The 21162-nt window shown below is 35.7% G+C and overlaps 1 protein-coding gene across 1 annotated transcript in view; it reads left to right on the forward strand.

Moving 5' to 3' along the window:
* Window positions 1-11391: 11391 nt before the first annotated feature.
* Window positions 11392-21162, forward strand: part of MAP3K13 (mitogen-activated protein kinase kinase kinase 13) — a 131860-nt gene continuing 122089 nt past the window's right edge. Inside the window, exon 1 of the mRNA XM_090275069.1 lies at window positions 11392-11450. The gene's annotated coding sequence lies outside the window, so the exon portion shown is untranslated. The remainder of the gene's footprint in view (window positions 11451-21162) is intronic.

Raw genomic sequence — 21162 nt, forward strand, 5'->3', positions numbered from 1 at the left:
CCCCAAAACTAGAACTTTGCACATACATTCTACTCTTCTTTTTCCCTCCTGATGGGGAAGTTGTGAGTTGGGTGTTTACACTGATCAGAATGAACCGAGCCAGCTTGGGGGAAGGGCTATAACAGGCGAAATGAAAAACCTTCCCTTACCCATGTCAATGTGGCTATTCTTGGCTTTGAGGTTTCCTGGGGTACTACCACTTCTTAACTGGTTTGTGGAGGCCACATAAAGGCTTTTTAGACCATATATTATTGTTAAGTTAGTACCTCTGGGAGAAATTAGATCTTGGACTTCCTATTCTGCCATCTTGCTGGCCTGTATCGGGGGAGGGAGATGTGGGCTTTCCTGTGCCATCATGTGTTCTCTATGTTTAAGGACTCCAGTCATGCTGGATTAGGGCCCACCCTATTCCATTGTGACCTCATCTCAATTTGGTTACATCTGTGAAGCACCTATTTTCAAATGAAGTCAAATTCACAGGTGCTAGGGGTTAGGACTTTGATTTATCTTTGGGGGCAACACAATTGCACTTAGAGCAGCTTCCACTGGTGTTCATAAAAGATTGATGGAAAGACAGAAGATTGGAGAGAGCAACGTTTAAGGATACATAGTTACAAAACCCTGCCACTTTACCAATCATTCTCTCATATGAAGCAAAAAACGTAATGCACCAAGTGGGGGGGGGGGGACAGGAAACTTTTCTGTTTTCAGGGTCCAGGCAAAGGTTCACTGGAGGTAGGGTAAAAGAAAAAGATTTCTGCCCTGGGGAGACACAGGTTCCTCTCCACCAGCAGCTGCAGCTACCTTGTGTTTAGTGTAGGATATTGGGTGCTGGAGAGTTTTTTGCAGTTTTTTTTTCATAGCTACAAAGGTAGTATTTCACTGCCATAGGGTTGGGGTGGGGGTACAGGAAGCCCCATTCCCAAGGCCTTGGCGCATAAGGCCTGCCTAAGACTGAGGCTGGAACAAGAGAACCAAGACAGCACCAAGTAGCAAACATCAGCAGTCTACCACTTAGGGAGGGGGTAAGGATACAGAGAAAGAGCCTTTTCTGTGGCACAGGCATGCAGTGACCACTGAAAGCTGAGGGGGGCATAGGAACACTGAGTAAATCCCTTAAGTGTCCTATGATCTACACTAAGCACAAAGTAGCAGCCCTGCCCACTGCTGGAGGAAGGTACAGAGAAGGTAACTATAGCAGCAATAAAACCATAACTACAGCTCAACTACTGAGTCGATAAGATCTCTGGAATTTCAGTTTACCTGTCTGTGGAACAGAAGAATAAGCATGCCCATTTTCAAAAGTAACTATTCTTTTTCATAGTTTGTATGTTCATTCTATAGACAATGTCTGGCATTCAATCAAAAATTACAAAATATGTGAAAAAACCCATTTTCAAAAGACAAAGCAATCAATGTCCCAGGAGATGACTCCTGTTGCAACTATCAGATAGTGACTTTAATTATGATTAATATATTGAAGAATCTAGTAGAAAAGGTGGGACATATGCATGAACAGATGAGGAATTTTAGCAGAGTAATGTAGACTATAAAAAAAGTCAAATGAACCTACTAAAATAAAAAATATGATATCCAAGGTGAAGAACCAACAGAGAGGACACAGCTGAGAAATGAATATGTGAACTTGAATGTAGGTCAATAGAAATTGTCCAAACTGAAAGACAAAGGGAAAAAAAAAGTGATGTGAGAAGAAAAATAAGTGAAAATACTATGGTATAACTTTTCAAGCATCTAGTTATTCCTATTGATGGACAGAGGGAGTCAGCATCTGCCACTTTGCTCTCACTGCCATTTCTCCTCATTCTTTTGTTTGTTTGTTTATTTTCTGTTCTAGCTACTTTCTGCTCCTGACATTCACAGTAGTGAGTGAAAGCTACACCCAACTTTCCAGAAGCCAGGAACTTAAAGACAACTTCCTAGGAGTTGAGTCAGAAGCTGCTTTGAATTAAATTGTCTCAAAATTATTTGTCTCTAAAAAGCTCCAACCAGTGGTACCTTGATAAGACTGGTTCCTTAATTTTCTTCTACTTTAGAAAGAGTTTCCTAGGACTATCCCTACTCCAAATAGTAGTGCCCTTTGCTTCCTTCCTTTTTTGAGAATGTTAGTCTTGCAATCGTGCTGTCAGCCCCGGAGAAAACTTTACTCATTTTCTTGGCAGCCCAGGAAGGTCTTCGAGCCACTGAGGTTCCTCAATGTTTCGCAGAAGATTCCAGCCAATGTTATAAAACAGTGTAGAGATATTCCCTCTGCTGAACTTTCCCTGATACTCTCCTTTTTTCCAGTCACTCATTTACCCCTCATCTCAACTTCTGAAACACCGACCAGCTCTGCAGAAACTCAGATTATGAAATGTCTAATTGTTTTTCTGTCCTGGAACAGCTTTTGAGAGCAGGATAGATGACTGAGCTAAAATTCCAGGGCAACACTTATTGTATTTTCACCTTCTGAAAATAAGGAAGAGAAATGCCAAGGGTGAAATTAGAGGTGTGGCCTAGACTGGGGAAATATTTTGTTTCTATTCTAAATCATACCCACTGTTGCTTATGACTATTAATTTCCAGTGGTTTACGGTTAGTTTCATAACCACCTCACCCTGGAAAGGACAGAGTTCCCATAAGGTGTCCGCTCAATGGAAATAGGTAGTTTAGAAATTCCAAAATAAAGCAAAACCAAAAATGCTTTATATCATCTAGATTTTAAGGTATTTATATTAATGTAACAGAGATTAATTATGGTCTCATATTCCCACTTCAGCATGATATATTCAGTGTTTGACATACTTAAAAATTGTCCTGTCTTTGACAGCTTGAAGCTGTAGCAAGAGAAATTTCTTGAATTAGGTAGGTATGTGAAGTTTTTCTAGATAATTGATCCTATAAATATATAATATCATACATATTTAAATTTGATCTTTTCTTAAATGGTCTAACAGAGGGAAAAGCCTTTCATTTTATAAAGTTTATTGATTCATCTGTGATATCCAAGTTCAAAGTGCAGAGACTGATACCACTTGGCATACCATTCTAATGTATCATGTGAAAGTAGTTTCTATTTGAAACTTCCAAATAGATACTCCAGAACAGATGGGGAATTCCAGCAAGGTCACTCACCCATTAAAACTTGAAAGAAAGAAAAAAAAACAGGGAAAAATTGGCTTTGTGTAAACATTAACTATCTGATTTTTTTAGTGGCTTTTTTTTACTATTAAAGGGAGAGCACAAACTGGATTTCTTTTATATTTCAAATCAAAAATAGTAAATTTAATTAATTTAGAGGTTAAGTTTATATTTTTGTGGTCTATTATATCTCTTCTAGATTGGTAAAATAGCTAATGCTTGGAGAAATGGCTTTCCACAGAGTAGCCATTAAAATATCGAGAGACAGAATATAGGCGTGAATTCTTAAAAATTATTTCCTTGTGTTTTCCTTGGTAATTATATCAGCTGAAACAGACCCAGTTATTGATCTTGAAGCTTTATAAACCTGCCCTTAAATGACATTGACAAACAGACAGGCATTTGACTAAGTGAACATTGCTGGGTATACATGATGAATTAAAGTATTGTGATTCTGTAAGTGTCTTTTGTGCGATCTAAATACACAATGAAATGTTGACTGTTTAAAAAATAGCAAGAGGGGTTATTCATCCATAGACTGGCAGTTTATTCAGTCCTGATTTCTTAAAGCCATATTTTATTTAATGTTAAAATTTGCCTATATGGTGCCTCATAAAATGATAGCATATTGAGTTTAATTTTAATTTTAATTATTGTATCACTTTCCAATCTTTTATTGTTGCACTTGTGTATGAATCTGTAGGGCCTTAGCAAGAGGTTCAGTGTCTGACCTGCAGGGATCTGTATAATTTGGTGCTCTCCATCCCTTCAATTCCATGTACCTCATACTGTTGCAGAGATGGACAGTGTAGAGCTTTTATAAAAGATGTTTATTAAATATTGAGTAAATACAAAATATTTATAAACTATCTGTAAGTCTTATTGGAATAATTATATAGAAAACATGTGTACCTACAGCCCAGTTCAAAAAAAGTAATATTACCATTATCTCTGGTGTCTCCTGTGTACTTCTCTTTGATTCCAAACTTTTCTTGCTCCCTTGGAGATAACCAAAGTTCTAAATTTTGTGTTAATGATTTTCTTGCTTATTTCAATGGTTTTATCATGACTGTATATTCCTAAAAAGTTTATTGATTAATTTTATGTTTTTGAATTTTATAAAAAATGAATTGTATTGTTTATACTTTTCTGGGGCCTTACTGTTTTTTTGGTCAGCATTACAGTCTTAGATTTATTCATGTCAATGCATATAGCTATTGCTCATTAGTGTTCACTGCTGTATAATATTGCATTGTGTGAGTATTCCAGAACTTATTAGCAGATGACTCAATTGATGGGCATCTGGGATATTCTAGTTTTTAATTATCATAACCATTGCTCTTATATATCCATATATCTCTGTATATGTATCTGCTGTACATATGCAAGAATTTCTCTATCAATGTTTCCTAACCTTTTTCCTGTCATAGTGCACTTAGAAAATGATAAAAAATACTTGTACAATACACTGCATTAAAGAAGCTTTGTCTCTGACCTGGGGGCTTCTGCTTGACTGGAGGCCTGAGGAGATCCATACCTGGCCATACCTGTACCCCATTCATTGCAATCTCAGCTGCTGTGGCACAGCAGTCGGGGACCTCTGTTAGGGTGTGTGCGTGGGAATTGAATTGCTGGTTTTATGAACATGCTTTTTAGACTTTTCTAGGTAATACCAAATTGCAGGCTGGTCTTAATAATTCCATTTAACTCACATCAAAAGTGCTTGTGTCAGTTCACATTCCCTGAATATATAAGACAAAAAGAGAATCATTGAGAACTCGATAAATCTCATGATTATGAAGGTCAAGAAGGAAAAAAAAATTTTTTTATCCCCTAGGATATCAACTGAGATTTGCTTTCTCAAAACACAGTAATGTCAAAATACCTTTAAAATGTGACAGCAGGAATTTACAAGGCAATAGATCATGTTAAGAAGTGACGACATGCCCCAATAGTTATTATTGTGAAAGCCAACACCCTAGGCTGAATGAAATAATTGTGAGAGCTGTAATTCTGAATTCTAGGTTTAGTGTTGCATTATTTTTTTGTTTCTTAGCCCTGAGTGGTACTTTCAGATAATGTAGACAATGAGAGCTCGTTGCTGTAAAACTTTTAGTTTAGAAACCCAAACACTTAGAAAAGAAGCTAGTTGGTTTTGACTTTTTATAAAATTGGTTTTCTTTAAATAGTAAAAAAATCTCTATCAGAATCAACATTAGGGTAATAAATGATGATGATATTAATATCTCCACCCAGATGACATCAGGCAAGATTACTGATGTTAGAAAATTCACTAACACTACATATTCTTCTCATGACATTTTCAAGAAGCTCCTGTACATTACTTACTGTTATTGCTCTAATGGCTTTCTCACACAAAAGATATAAAAGAAAATTTTACCTGGTGGAAGTATTGCCTTGTGGCTTTTAGACCAAGGCTGTTTAAAATTAGCAAAGCTTAGCCTGGTTTATGAAGACCTAAATGCCAAAGTAGTATTTTAGTTTACTTGGCAGAAAATTACATATAAAAACTGCACTTCACTTTACTGGTATATTGGTGCCCTACACTTAAGTCAGGGTTTATTTGTTATTATATAAATTAGAATTTGAAGCACAGTCACCAATTCTTGTATTAACACTTACATTTGCACTATGTGTATTCATACGCATACATACATATACAGTAGTTTCCCGCCTCCCTTATCATTGGGGGATACATTCTAAGACCCCATTGGATGCATGAAATCACTGCACCCTATATATAGTTAAGTCCTCACTTGATGTTGTTAAGTTCTGCAACTTTAAGTGAAATGATGTACAACGAAATTAATTTTACAATAGGCTAATTGATATAAAAAGTTAAGTTCTTATGGCATCTCACCAACATTATAATGAAACAACATTGCATGAAACAATGTTATTCAAGGACCTGCTATATATTATTTTTTCCTATACATGCATACCTATGATAAAGTTTAACTTATAAATCAGGCACAGTAAGATGTTAACAACAATAACTAATAATAAAATAGAACAATTCTAATAATGCACTGTAATAAAAGTTATTTGAATGTGGTCTCTCACAAAATATGTTATTGCAATGTACTCACCTTTTCACTTAAGGAAGTACTTTTGGGCTTCTCTTTGGTATGTCCGAATTGCCAGCATCACTATTCTTGCGTTTTGGAGCTATTAAGTAAAATACAGGTTACTTGAACATAAGCATTGCCATACTGAGACGGTTTATCTGATAACCCAAATGGCTTCTAATTGATTAACAGGCAGGTAACTGTACAGTGTGGGTATGCTGGATGAAGGGACGATTCTCACCCTGGGCAGGACAGAGTGGATGGTGCAAGATTTCATCACACTACTCAGGACAGTACACAACTTAAAACTTTTGAATTGTTTATTTATAGCATTTCTCATGTAACGTTTTTGGACTATAGCTGATTGTGGGTAATTGAAACTGCGGAATGCAAAATCATAGATTAAGGGGGGACTACTGTACACACATGTGTGCATATGTACACATTACAATGTATATGTAAATGTGTGTGTACACATATGTATATAGTATTGGTTGGTACTTAGTATGTGTTCATCATACTCAAATAGCATTGAGCAAGCATCTGCGTATAGTTGACAATGACTTCCTTCTAAGTATGTAGCTAAGCTCTAGCTACAGACATAAAGGAGAAATAATAGATGGTCACGTAAATAGCAAATAGTGGTAAATATGATAAATTCAAGATTTTGTCCATTTTTTTACTTCTTTGAATGTGAAATATTTACTGTAATTTTCCATGTGAGACCACAGTTCATAAAGTTATTTTTTTAATTATAGGTATCCTGAGTTTTAATAGCAAGCACACATTTCAGCATAGCTAGCCATTATGATTTCTACCCAAGTTCCCCTTTACAGAAGTGGAGAGTGGACTTGCAGCCCTGGAAGTAGGAAGGTGACCTCCTATAAAAACATTCTATACTTGCATTTCAGGATTTATCTTAAAAGCTCGTGCAAATTTTGCATTCTTCTCTCTGTTTTAATACTTTTTTCTCTCCAAATAAAGCTGATGCTGCATAAATATTTGTCCTGTGGCTTCAAATACCCCAGTTTGAGAAGCATGATAATAAATGGAATCCTATTTCCCAAAGGTTTTAAATCAGAAATGCTTTCTAGTAAGAAAATGTTGACTTTTGCAGTATGGGTTCCATTTAGCATTTACTGAAGGTATAAAAGGTTCTCTTGAGTTACATCCTCTGTCATCAGTGATCTCTCTCTATCGTTTTAACCAACTGTCCTATGGTCTTGTGTGTGTCATTTCTTGGAGAGTTTGCTGGAACCCCTCTTCTTTGATCTTTATTTTTTCTTGGTTTCCCTGTCCTGTTTCTTTTCCAAACTCTTTGGCCATTCCTTCCCTGTCTTCTTTGCTACTCCTCTTTTCCCCTAATATTCTTTCTGTTTCCATTTAAGTTTTAGCTTCTCCTTCCTCACTTGATAACGCCTTTCTCAGCTATCCCAGTTCTGTCCTCTCACTTGTAATATCCAGGTGCCTTTTGGACAATTCAACTAGGACATTGTAGGGTCACTTCATACTTGGCATTTATGAACTCACTCTTACATCCCGAGTGCCTTGCATTGAGCCTGGCATAGTAGGTACCCACAAATATTTATCGAGTAAATGAATCTCATTTTCCTTTAAACAAGCTTTCTCCTCTAATTATCATCTGTTGTCATTGGTATCACCATTCTTAAGTCTGCTCTCTGCTATTGCAAATATTTTTTTCTTTTGAAATGTATCTTATATGATCAGTTCTTTTCATCATATTTTCATAACTTTAACCTCATTGAGGTCCTTGTCACCTCATGCCAAGATTACTTCTAGTTTCCCAACTGGCCTATTTGGTTCTCAAATCTTCTCTCTCCAAGCTATTTCCACCATAGCTATCCTAATAACTTTTTAAATATTTATTTATTTCTTGTCTTAATAAGCTTTTTATTTTTGGAATAATTTTAGGTTTGCAAAGAAGATGCAAAAATAGTACTTTTACCCAGTTTCTCCTGATGTAAAATTAACATCTTAGATAAGGATGGCTCATTTGTCAAAATTAAGAAATTAACAATGGTACGTAACTAGTAATTAAACACAGACTTCATTCAGTTTTCGCTAGATTTTCCACTACTGTACTTTTGTCTGACTGCCATTTAGTATATAATATTTCTTTTTAAGTAGGCAACCCACCTTTGGTAAAAAGTTCAAAAGGACAAAAAGATATATAAATCTTCTTCCCACCTCTGAAACATAGCTATCCAGTCTCTTTCCTAGAGAAAACCCACTGTTTCTTCTTTCTTGGATATTCTTCCAGAGAGATTCCCTCTCTTCCTCTCCCCACACACACTCAGACATACATGCACAAATAGTTGCATTCTAAATATACTGCTCTGTGCTTATTTTTTTTAACTTAATATACTGTGATAACTCTTTATCAGTAACCCAGAGTTGCCTTGTGTATTATTTCAGCATCCCATTGCATGTTTCTACTGTAATTTGATCAGCCAGTTCCCTACTGATTGACATCTTTTACTTTTGCAAACAATGCTGCAGTGAATATCCATGTTCATAGTTATTGCTGGGTGAAAGGTTGTGTTCATAATCTGATTGCCAGTTTTTTTTTCCAGAGAGGTTCTACCAATTTATCCTCCATGATTTTCCCATAACCTCCCCAACATTGTGTCTTATGAGACTTTTTGAATCTCACCAACTTGACAGGCTAAAATTATATCATTGTATTTTTAATTTCCATTTCTCTTACGATGAGTGCATTGGAACGTCTTTTCATATATTTAAGAGCCATTTTTATTTTTTCTTTTGTGATCTGTCCATATATTTTGCCCATTTACACTTCTGGAGAGAATAATTAACTGATAGTTTGTAAACTTTTACAAAAGAAAATGATAATCACTAAGAGACAGCACTGAATTACAAAAAGAAAAATCCATATCAAATGACCACATTTACATTAACAGTAGAGTTCTGGTGGATTGGTATGTTATAGACATACCTTTATTTATTAAGACATTTTATTTTCCTGATATGTTTGAAAAGGCTTTAAAATGTAAGCTATATGAGAACTGATTTTGTAGCTGATCAAACTTGTATACCCACAGAGTATTGATACATGGATCAGTGTCAAATTGAAGGTATCTAATAACAGAACTCTGTTCTGTTTGTTGATATTGGCTGTCCAAAGTTTATTTACTAATAACTTGGTGAATACATGAAAATTAAGTAGATGCAGTTAAGCTTAAAAAGGATACTTCCTATCACAAAGTACACAGTCATGATTCAAAATTATCCTAATAGTTTGGATGGATGGGCTAAAACCAAAAAGGTGGAATTTAAAAGGATTGAATGTAAAGTTCTGCATTGTATCTCCAAATGCAGTTGGAAAAAAAGTGAGAGTAGAGTCAGGCATCTTTGGTCACACAAACTAGCAAGGTGCCTGACACTACCGCCATTTTTCTTTTTAACTAATTTTGGAGATGAAATGCAGAGTTTTCAGGTCGCTCAGTTGTTTAGAGTGCCGTCCTGTTACGCCAAGGTTGTGGGTTCTATCCCCAGTCAGGGCACATACAAAAATCAACCAATGAGTGCATCAATAAGTGGAACAACAAACTGATGTTTCTGTCCTTCTCTCTCTCCTTTCCTCTCTCTCTCTCTCAAATAAATAAGTAAAAATTTTAAAAATAAATAAAACAATCTTGAGTTGCATTTATAAAAGCATAGTATCCAGATTAAGGAATTTGATAGTTCCACAATTTTTGTTTCTTCATTAGACCTCATGTGGAGTAAGAATACTTAGTTCTAGGTACTGTATTATATTTCAAAGGGACATTTTTGAAATTAAAGCACCTGTATTATTTTTCTATTGTTGCCATAACAAAGTATTACAAACTAGTGGCTTAAAACAATGCAAATTTATTATTATACACTCTGTAGGTCAAAATGGCAGCATGGATCTAACGGGGCTAAAACTAGGGTGTCTCAGGGCTGCATCCCATTCTGGAGGCTCTAGAGCAGAAACTTTCCTTGCCTTTTCCAACTTCAAGTAGCCTCCTCCCTCCATCTTAAGGAGCCTGCAAGAGCAAGTTGAGAGTCTTCACTTTGCCTTTCTCTGACCACAGCTGGGAATGGTTTGCCACTTTTAGAGGATTCATGTGACTATTTTGGACCCTTCTGGATAATCTCTTCCCCATCTCAAAATCTTTAACCTTAATCACATCTGCAAAGTCTCTTTTGCTATGCAAGGTAACATATCACAGATTGTGGTGATAAGGGCATATGTATCTTTGGAAGGGAAGGACCATTACTCTGCCTACTCAGTGCTTATTACAGAGAATCACCAGGAATAGTGAAGGAGCTAAGTTGGATACAGAGAGTCAGACAAAGAAGAATTGAAGATGATCCTAAAATTTCATGCCTAGGACAGAATGAGATAATGCTTATAAAATGATTAGTGCTGTAAGTACATAATAAATGGTTTTTGCTTTGAAGGCTAATGCTACAAATTACAGATATATAGTAGCTCAGAAGGGAAAGAAGCTTAGGGATGTGAAAGGGGATGAAACAGCATAACATTTTGTCTGGCAAAGAACAGAATTTGGTATCCGCGTTCTCACTTTACATTGGATCAGCAGGGGCTTCAATGTCAGAAAGCACTAAATTTAATAAGAACTCTGTATTATTTTCCTAACTAGGGAGAGTTAGGGATAATGGGGGTGATGGGAAACTGCAGTATAAAAGCAACATTCTGGCCTTTTTTTTTTTTTTTTTTTTTTTTTTTTTGCCATGATTGCACAATGTACAGATTCTGAGGAGTTGGGAAAACGTTTATCAAAGGAAAAAAGCAAGATTTTTGAAACTCAAAGGGCTATCGGTGTTTTGTTTTGTTTTATTTTTTCCAGGAACATATAAGAATGAAATCCCTTCTGAAACCAGAGCCTGGCCATTAGAGATTATTGAGATTTTTTCCAGGCTTTCCCAATAATCTTCCTTACATTAGTCTCTTTAGACACATTGAAATGGACCTTTAAGACGTTGCTGATAAGTGGTTATCAAGCAGGAGTTAAATTAACAAACCCTCCCACCTCCCACACGGGGAGGTAGCTCCCAAGGCCACAGTAAATGTGTATTCTGTGTGAACCTGATCCAGAAACAGCCAGTGAGGGAACAAAGTTTAGTCTGTGAAGAAATAGGTGGCTTGCTGGTAGTTTCATGCTGTCTGTTCAGACTTCAGCTTGTTGTGGTGTAAGTAGTTTTGATTTTAAAAATTTATGATGTTTGAATATAAAAAGAATTGTAGGAATAATTTCCATCTTAGATTAAATTAAAGCCCTGCTTGGCCCTATATCTTGTGTACTAGACATACTTAAAAGAAAGTTTCAGCATTTCACAAGTAGTTTATGTTAAACAATGAAAAGGAAAAAGCTGTGATGTTTTTTGAGCAAGTGTTATTCTAAAACAGGTCCTGTGTGCATAAAATACTTTTTATTATCTTGTCGCTGTTTGAGTGAAGTTGTTTACAGTCAGAAAGTAAAAGTGAGTTAATATATGTCTGGCACCCAGAGGTTGATTATTTCTTAGTCCTTAGATCTCTCCCTGATGTTCTTTCCAGTTGCTTTTCCTTTAGTTTAGGTTCATGTTACACGTTTATGTTAACAAATATTTAGTAGTCTCTCAGGTAATTAAACTGAAGTTGCTGTTCAAATGAGAATAAAGTAGAACTTTAATGCTATGTAATTAAGATGTTGGGATCCTAAATTTAAGAGCAGCAGAATATATTACCAAAGAGGAGAGATTTTGTGAAATGGTTGAGAATGGCAAGCAACCTTAGAAATTTCAGGCAACTTTGGAGGAATCTGTTTTCAAGATTTTGACATATGTACTAATTTTTTAGTACTAGAGCATATAAATAAATTTCATATATGAAATTAGAATTGCTTTATTTCAACTGTTGTTTTCAATGTTGAGATTAGGATTCTAGAAACTACACCTTGTTACACAAGCACTGACTATTGAGTGCAGCTTTGAGAATGTTAAGGTTACATTTGGTGTTGAGAGGTTGATATTTTCTATTTCCCTTTTGCCACAATGTATTAAAAAAAAATCCTGGTATTCCACAATTTTATGACTTTGAATATAGAAACAAAGTTTGATGTTATTAATATAGAAAAATTATAAAGGTTGTCTGTTGGCCAGTAGCCTTTTAAACCAACTCAGGAAGTTCTGAAGAGAGAAATTGTTTATGCAGAAATACATTGGATTTCCCCTTTCCTCTGTCTTCAGCTCAGACCTCAGGGACATTAAGTCTACTCCTCTCGCCTGCCTCTTATTCCTGCTGGACTGAGCAGGAGCCCAGACGATGGCATTGGGCCCGAACTGACCCCTGATGAAATAGATGCTCAAGACACACTGTTGTAAGCAGGCTCTAGGAATGTTTTTTTTTTTTTTTTTTTAATTTATTGATTTTAGAGAGAAAGAGACAAACATTTTGTTGTTCCACTTATTTATGCATTTATTCATTGATTCTTATATTTGTCCAGATCAGGGCTTGAGCCCACAACCTTGGCATATGGAGATAACACTCTAACCAACTAAGTTACCCAGCCAGGGCAACAAGGGCTATAACGGTGTGAAACCTTTACTCATCCTTTAGATTGATGAATTTCAATGATTTTAGGTTCCTGAGCTGATTAACTTTCCCAACTCAATAGTCTCTGCTGGGCTAGGTTACTTATTTAGTTGTTGGTTCATGGGGCAAATGTTGGGGACTGGGGGTGCCTGCGAAAGGAGCCGGCATGGTAGGTGAGATTGCTACCATGGAAGCAGCTATTTCCTAACCAGATTTGGCATATTTCAGTGTTTTAACAACCTGGAAAGTCATACAGATATGTACTGGCTGAATCTTAACGAAGACCCTTCCAGATTCTTTTTTTTTTTTTTTTTAATTTTCTATAGCTGCCTCTGACATCCAAATTCTTGCCCATACCCTTCTGACCATTTTCTTAACATCATTGCCTAGCTTTATTCTCCACACTCAGTTTGCTCTAGGTACATAGGTGTTTTTGTTGTTTCTGGAAGACATTAGGCTTATTCCTGGCTCAAGTCTTCGTCTGCCTGGAAAGCTCTTCCCCTACATTGTATTTCTTTTTTCCTTTCATTCAGATCACTACTCAAATGCCTCTTCCTTGGAGACACCACTTCCCCACATTGACTATATTTCTCCTTTTCATTTACCTTGGTATACTTTTTTTTTAAATAGCTACCTGATATTATTTAATTTATTTTACTCAATATGCCTTGCATACAATCTTTCCCACTAGAACATAATTTCTATGAGGGTAAGAATTTTTTAAATAAAAAATAAAAAATATAATGTATGCACCATGATTATGGATTGTTAAACTCAAAATTATTAAGATGCCAGTTCTCCCTAAATTTATACATCCAATGCAATCCCTATCAAAATTCCAACAGGCACTTTTGAAGAAACTGTCAAATGATTCTAGAATTTATCTGGAAATGCAACTGATACAGAATAGCTAAAAGAATCTTGAAAAGGAACAGGTGATTTTAAGACTAGACTGTAAACTACGATAATCAAGTATTGCCCTAAATATAGACAGATATGTCAATGGAACAGAATGGTGCACCCAGAAATAGCCCCGCACATATAAGGTTAATTGATTTTTGATCAAAGTTCTCAATCAATTTAATGGGAAAAAAAGTCTTTTTAAACATGTTGCTGGGGGAAAAAAGGATTTTCTTATGAAAAAAAGAAAAAGAAACTTCACATCTTTTCACTTCATACAGAAAATTTAAATAGAAAGGGGTTGTAGATCTAAACATAAAACTCAGAACCAGAAAGATGGAAAAAGAAAAAGAAAATATCTTTGTAATCTTGAGGTATATAAAGATTTCTTGAGCAGGACACTAAAGCACTAACCATAGAAGTAAATTAAATTAAATTAAATGAGCTATGTACTTACTGCAAGACTTCTTGTGACTTTTAATATGTTAATATTTTTAGTAAGAGGGTCATGCAACATTTCCCAGAGTGCTTGGTTCTTGAGTCCTATTTTCATGTAGAGCATTCAACTAAATGCAGGAGTGAGTATAGCATACTTGGAGAAGTGTTGCTTTGGTTTTCTCCTCAAAACATACTATTTTTGAGAGCTGTAATAAGATAATGACTAGTTTCTCCCTCTTAGTGTGAATTAATATTATTGCATCCATTTCAACAACCAGAGTAAAGAAAACTAGCCCTTCTTCCAAGGGAATTGTGATCACTCCCCACTCCAAATTGACTGGTCAGCCAGCCAACTCTTGCAGTTATTTCTACTGGTAGGATCCTAGGCCAGTGTCACATTAGACTGGAATTCACCATAGTAAGAGGAATAAAGAGTGATTAAAGATGCAAAGCATTTTGCATTTTCTCTGCTGCTGGTTCCAAATATTTGTTAGGCCTGCTCTGCCCTGCTCTCTCCCTGCCTGTCAAACTCTAAGTTGTTAACCCTTTGCTTCTCTCAGATTGTTTATCTCTTATAGTTCTCCCAGTTCCTAATTGCTCGAAGACCTCTTTTATTTTTATATCCTCACCCCAGGACATGCTTAACTTTAGAGAGAGGGGGAGGGAAGGAGAGAGAGAGGAAGACATGAGAAATATCAATCAGCTGCCTCTTGCACACGCCCCAGATATGTGCTCCAACCAGGAATCAAACCTGTAACCTTTAGGTTTACGGGATGACATTCCAACCAGTTGAGCCACACCTGCCATGGCTCGAAGGCCTCTTTTCTGTGGCATTCCTAGTCTCTGACTCATAGTTCATTGTCCAAATCAGGTTACTCTACCTGCTGTTTGCTGCCCATGAACTGATTTTTTATGGAATATGAGTCGTCACATGAGAAATAGTAGAAAAAACAGAAAAAGTGGAAGGGAGCCCAAGCCAATCTTCACCTAAGCCAGGATTTGGCCTGCAGCTTTTCCTGTTCAGGGAAAGAAATGTCAGGAAGAAGTCAAAATGGTATACAATGCCAGTAGAAACATATGAAGAAAGCTTAAGGAAGTGTCCCTATATTATTTCTGGATGGTATTTTAAAAATTGAACTACTGTAATAAGTATTAGTTGGTCATGAATGTGAAAAGCTAATAACCAGATATAGAGCTTACTAGAAAGACTGTACATGGCTAGATGTTATAAGAAGCTCTCATTTTAGATCTTCCACTAATTTGCTTGGTAATAGTAAGTAAATATATTCTTTTAAAGAGAAAAAGTTATTGTCCTCCCCTCTTTGCAAAGAAAAATTATGTGTGTGTGTCTATGTATCTATGTACACACATGTACATGCATACCAGGTTTTGTCCCAGACACTTTCCCATGTACTGTCTCATAAAATCACCTCTGTCCGTGTCTCATCTTCCTCATCTGGAAAATGAGATAACGTCTCATTCTGCCTTCCTCACAGGACAACAAATATAATCATAACCAGATAATAAAATAAATTACTTTCAATATTACTCTAGAATTTAAGGACTAAATCATGAATGCCATGTTGAGAAATGGATACCAGTGTTTCTATAACAAAATGGTGTGATGGATCCTGGTAAAATTTATTTCAAAATAAATTTTGAATACAAATTTAGCAGAAACAATTTACACAGTATGTTCCACAGACATCAAAGGCAATTATGGAACACCTGGGAAGTACAGAACAACCTTTTTCTACTTCTCAATAAATGTAACAAAGTAAACACACAGTTTACCGTACTTTATGACACACCTCACCAAAGAAAAATAGGCAAGAGAGATAGTTAGTCAAATAAGTAGGGGCAGAATAACAACAGGGATGAAAAATAAAGAGAATTTTACATTAGAACTTGAAAACCAGTTTTTAGCCTATATTAATATAGGATGGATAAACAGAAGGATGAGAAGCACCACAGAAGGCACAGAAGGCACAGAAGGGGTTGTGAAGGTCAAATGGATTGATACTTGTATAACTCTATAGCTTATTAACCTGGATCTGGGAGCTGAAAGACACTTGATCTCTTTTCAAGCAGCCCAATCCTTTATTACAATCAGAATGGAAGGTTTAATGCCACCTCTAGATTGTCTTTCCATTGTTCTTATAGCTTTCAGAATTTCATAAGATCATGGGAGTGAGGGACACCGGCTACCAAGTGTCTAGGAAACTACAAGCTTTTCTCACTAAAGTTCCCTGAAATAACTCAGGGATTGTAAATTAGCAAAGCAACTCATCAAAGAAAGCCCATAAAAATTTACTAACTGGAAAAGACTGCCTATGTAATCTACTACCTAGAAAATGATTAGATAATAAAGTCCATAGGAACAGAAATGAAAAGGTAGCTTCTAAGTCTGCTTTGAGAAACTTTAAAGAAAATAATTTTGCCAGAACTTTTTCCAGTTGAAAGGTTTCATAGTAAAGTGTTCAAATAATACGCTTAAGAAATTATACATGATATGCATTAGAAGCAATAAATAGCAAACTGGTAATCACCAACTTATAGGTGGACATTAATAGTACAGGTTCACTGACTAAAGAAAAAGAAGAGAAAACATGAAAACCTTACAACCCAGTACAGAAGTTACCTTCGCTCAATAACATGACCCTTATGCCTATCAAATGAATTCTTCAACTTTGATATATATATATATGCCCTGGCTGGTTTAGCTCAGTGGATTGAGCGTCGGCCTGCGAGCTAAGTGTCGCTGGTTCGATCTTCCAGTCAGGGTACATCAGAGAAGGAAAACTCTGACTCCAAAAAACCTCCGCTGCCTTGCGGCATACCTCTTCAGGGGAAAGGCTAAGGGAGTAAACCCCGACAGAAAATCCGGAGCCGGAGTCCCTAAGGCGGTTTGACATTGTAGTCAACACCGGCAACTCCTGCGGGGCACCTGAACCCAAGCTGTATCGACTCCGTCTTTCCCTTGGATCCTTCAGCTGCGAAGAGAGGGGGGGTCTGCTGCATGGGCAACAGCAGACCCTCCATATCACCCTGCCCAGGCTCTGTAGCTTCAGCGTCATCACAAGATGTCGATTCAGCACGGGAGGAGACAGATACCATGTCACTCCCGAGTCAGACTGCACAGCTATTCTCGGCGGTGCAGATAGACTCTTAAGAAGCTACACCATCGTCTCTCGAGACGGACGGCTGCCGACGACGATATATATATATATAATTTCTAGCATTTTCTTTTGATTCTTCTTTTATCCTTTCCATCTCTGTGGTCAAATTCCTCATTTGGTCAAGTGCCTCTTTTCTCCTAGATTTAACAGAGGGGGGTCTTTGTGGTGGCAGTTACAAGAATCCATACAGTTGAATTGTCTAAAGCAAAAATAATGACAATGCACAAGAGAGTTAAGAGCATATAAATAAGTAAAATATATAACAAGAGCAAGAAAAGGCGGGAATAAAGTTGTATAATATACTGAGGTAGACTCTAATAAGTTAAAGTAATATAATGTAATCTCTAAAATAGCAGTCCTCAAATTGTGATCTGACCAGCTGCAGTAGCAACACCTGGGATCTTGCTAAAGATGAGATTCCTCAGCTCCACTGCAGACCTGCCTGAATGAGAAACACTGGGAGAATGGCACAGCAATCTCTGTGGTTCTGATGCATGCTGAAATTTAAGAACCAGCACTTTAAAGCAAGGGTTGGACAACTCTTTCTGTAAAAGTCTCTGTGGACCATGTGGTCTCTGTGGCAATTACTTTACCATTGTAGCCTGAAAGTAGTCATAGACAATAAATGGAACACAGTGGGACTGTGTTCTAATAAAGTGTTATTTATAAAACAAGCAACAATCTGGATTTAGACCATGTGCTGTAGTTTGCTGACTTCTGCTTTAGAGCAACCATTAATACACACATGCAAATGCACACATACATATACACAGATACAGCTAAAATGCCAAATGGAAATATAATGAAATATTAAAAATATAGACAGTCCTCACTTTGCAGAGTAATGTAGGATCATAAAAAAAGATTATGAAAGTAGAAATCATCTGGAACCTTTTTAATATCAAGGGGAAAAATTATGATTTTCCATGACCTTTAAAATATTTCTGTCAACACTTTTTGGAGCAAGGAAAGGTATTTTATTGACTGGTATGGGACATCAGGAAACTTTCTAGAGTTCTAGAAATGTTCTAGATCTGATTTTGGGTGGTGACTGCATGGATTTATAGAGTTGTTGATTCGTTAAACTAAATACTTGAGACCCATGCATTTTATGTATGTAAATTATATGTCAGTCAAAGATTTTTTTAAAGTACAAAATAATGGTCTGGAATAAAAACTGCTATTCACATTAGGTGATGTCCTTATTGCATATAAAATAAGGTATAATAAGTTGTGGGGAATAAATATAAATTCTTCAGGAAAAGAGGTGAGAAAGAAGGTCTAGGCAGCGGAAACATCTGTAACGCTTGGGAGGAGGTATGGAAGTGGATGAAGTTTGGGACACTGCTCTATGTGATGGGAAACTATCAAAAGATTTTTATCAGGGGAGTGAAAAGTCAGACTGTATTTTAGAAAGGTCACTGCTATGTGAACAGAAGGAGAAAGAGGCTTGAAATAGGGAGATATGTTTAGAAGCTTTTGTTACTGTACAGATGAAAGTTGAAAAGAACTTAAGGCAAAGACTGGGGATCAAGAGTACAGAGTAAACTGGAATGACATTTAGTTGGCATCAATTGGATTTGATGACTGGATTTATTAAAATATTAGCAAACATTTGTGAGCCAGGCACTATGCTTTGGGCTACCATGCTTTATTTCATTCAACCTTAACAGTAACCATATGTGTAGTTATTACTTGATCATCTCCATTCTATAGATAATGCTGGGTCACTTACCCAAGGTTTTACAGTTTGAAAGTGGCAGAGCCATGGTTTATAATGTACAATTTCTCAGTAATAAATTGCAGGCATTTTAAGATAATTTATGTCCAAAATTGCTAGCATAATGAGAAGAAAACAATAATGGAAGACTAATTTCATGACCAAATGGAGAAGAGTCAAGCAAATTGTAAAATTGAAAGAAATATTTGACTTAAATCTAATCCTTGAAACACAATCTATGTTATATTTTCAAAGAAACAATTAGAATTTCACAAAAGTATTATTTATTTCTCTTAATTTTCCTCAAAAATATTTAGCAGCAAATATTGTTAGTATACATATTCTAATATTGTTAAAATTAATCAACATTTTTCCACATAAAATATTAAAATACTTGTCATAAATGATATGATGTTTAGGAATATTATAAACCAGAGATTAAATTTAAAACCGTATGAAAAGACTCCTTAGCATCACTAAAAAAATCTATACACATTAAGTTCCTCAAAAAGAAAATCTGTATCAATGACACTGACACATTTTAATATTTTAACAATAGAATTCAAAAATATTACTCCCCCAAATTATTACCTAATAAAATTTTCAAATTATTCTTAACAGCAGTCCTTAAATTAGATTTTTTAAAAATGTTATCAAGTAAATTATCATTCAGTATCTCTAATGAATAGAAAACTAGAGTTATACCTAACAGTAGAAGGTGGTTCAATATCAGTTAAAAGTAAGGCTGGTGCAATCATTATGGAAAACAGTATGAAGATCCTCAAAATATTGAAAGTGAAGTACAGCACAATCCAGCAATCCCACTACTGGCTATATATCCAATAAAATGAAATCAGGATCTGAAGAGATGTTTACTCTCCCATGTGCATTGCAGCATTGTGCACAATAGCCAAGATATGGAAACAGCCTATAAGTCCATTAGTGGATGAATGAATTGAAAAATGTGGTGTATATACATAACGGAATATTATTCAACCATAAAAAGAAAATCCTACCAATTCTGACAACATAGATGAACCTGAAAGATATTATGTTAAGTAAAATAAATACAAGAAAGACAAATACTGTATTATCTTACTTAAATGTGGAATCTAAAAATACTGAACTCATAGAAATAGAGAACAGTGGTTACCAGGGAATGGGAAGTGGGGAAAATGGAAGATGCAGTTTAAAGGGTACAAATTGCCCTGGTCAGGTGGCTCAGTAGTTGATTGGATCCTCCTGTACACCAAAAGGTTGCGGGTTTGACCCTCAATCCGGGCACATACCTAGGTTGTGATTGGATCCCAGTAGGGGCACATACGGGAGGTGACCAGTTGCTGTGTCTCTTTCATATCAATGTTTCTCTCTCTCTCTCTCCCTAAAAAATCAATAGAAATATATATCCTTGGGTGAGGATTAAATAACAATAACAATAATAATAATGGATTCAAACTTTCAATCACAAGATGAATAAATTCTGTAGACATAATATACAGTGTGAGGACTATAGTTATACTTTATACTTGAAATTTTTAAAGAGAGTACATCTTAAATGTTCTCATCATACCCACAAAAATTGTAACTATGTGAGGGTATGGAAGTGTTAATTAACTTGATTATGGTACTCATCTCACAATGTATATTTATATCAAACCATCACATTGTATATATTAAATATATGTGATTTTATTTGTCAGTTATACCTCAACAGAGCTGGGGAAATATTTTAAAAAGAAAAGTAAGGATATTAATTTTATAATAAGATGATTTATTTAAAATTGTAAATGATGTTTAAGAACATTTGGCAGACTACAGAATATATTTTCAGATTTTGGAAATGAGAACAAAGTAAGTTTCTCAATTTATTAAAATCACACATACATATATCTTTACATTACATTTCTTGAACCATGGGAAATGCTTATGTTTTAATGTTAAGTTTTAAAAGCAAGATATAAAACTACATAAAAACTATGATCCTAAATAATTAATAAACATGCAATAAAAAGACTGAAGCCCTGGCTGGTGTGGCTCAATGGATTGAGTACTGGCCTGCAAACCAAAGGGTCACTTGGTTTGATTCCCAGT

The sequence above is a fragment of the Furipterus horrens genome, unplaced genomic scaffold, assembly GCF_987537825.1.
Source record: "Furipterus horrens unplaced genomic scaffold, mFurHor1.1.pri manual_scaffold_1, whole genome shotgun sequence".
Lineage (NCBI taxonomy): Eukaryota > Metazoa > Chordata > Mammalia > Chiroptera > Furipteridae > Furipterus > Furipterus horrens.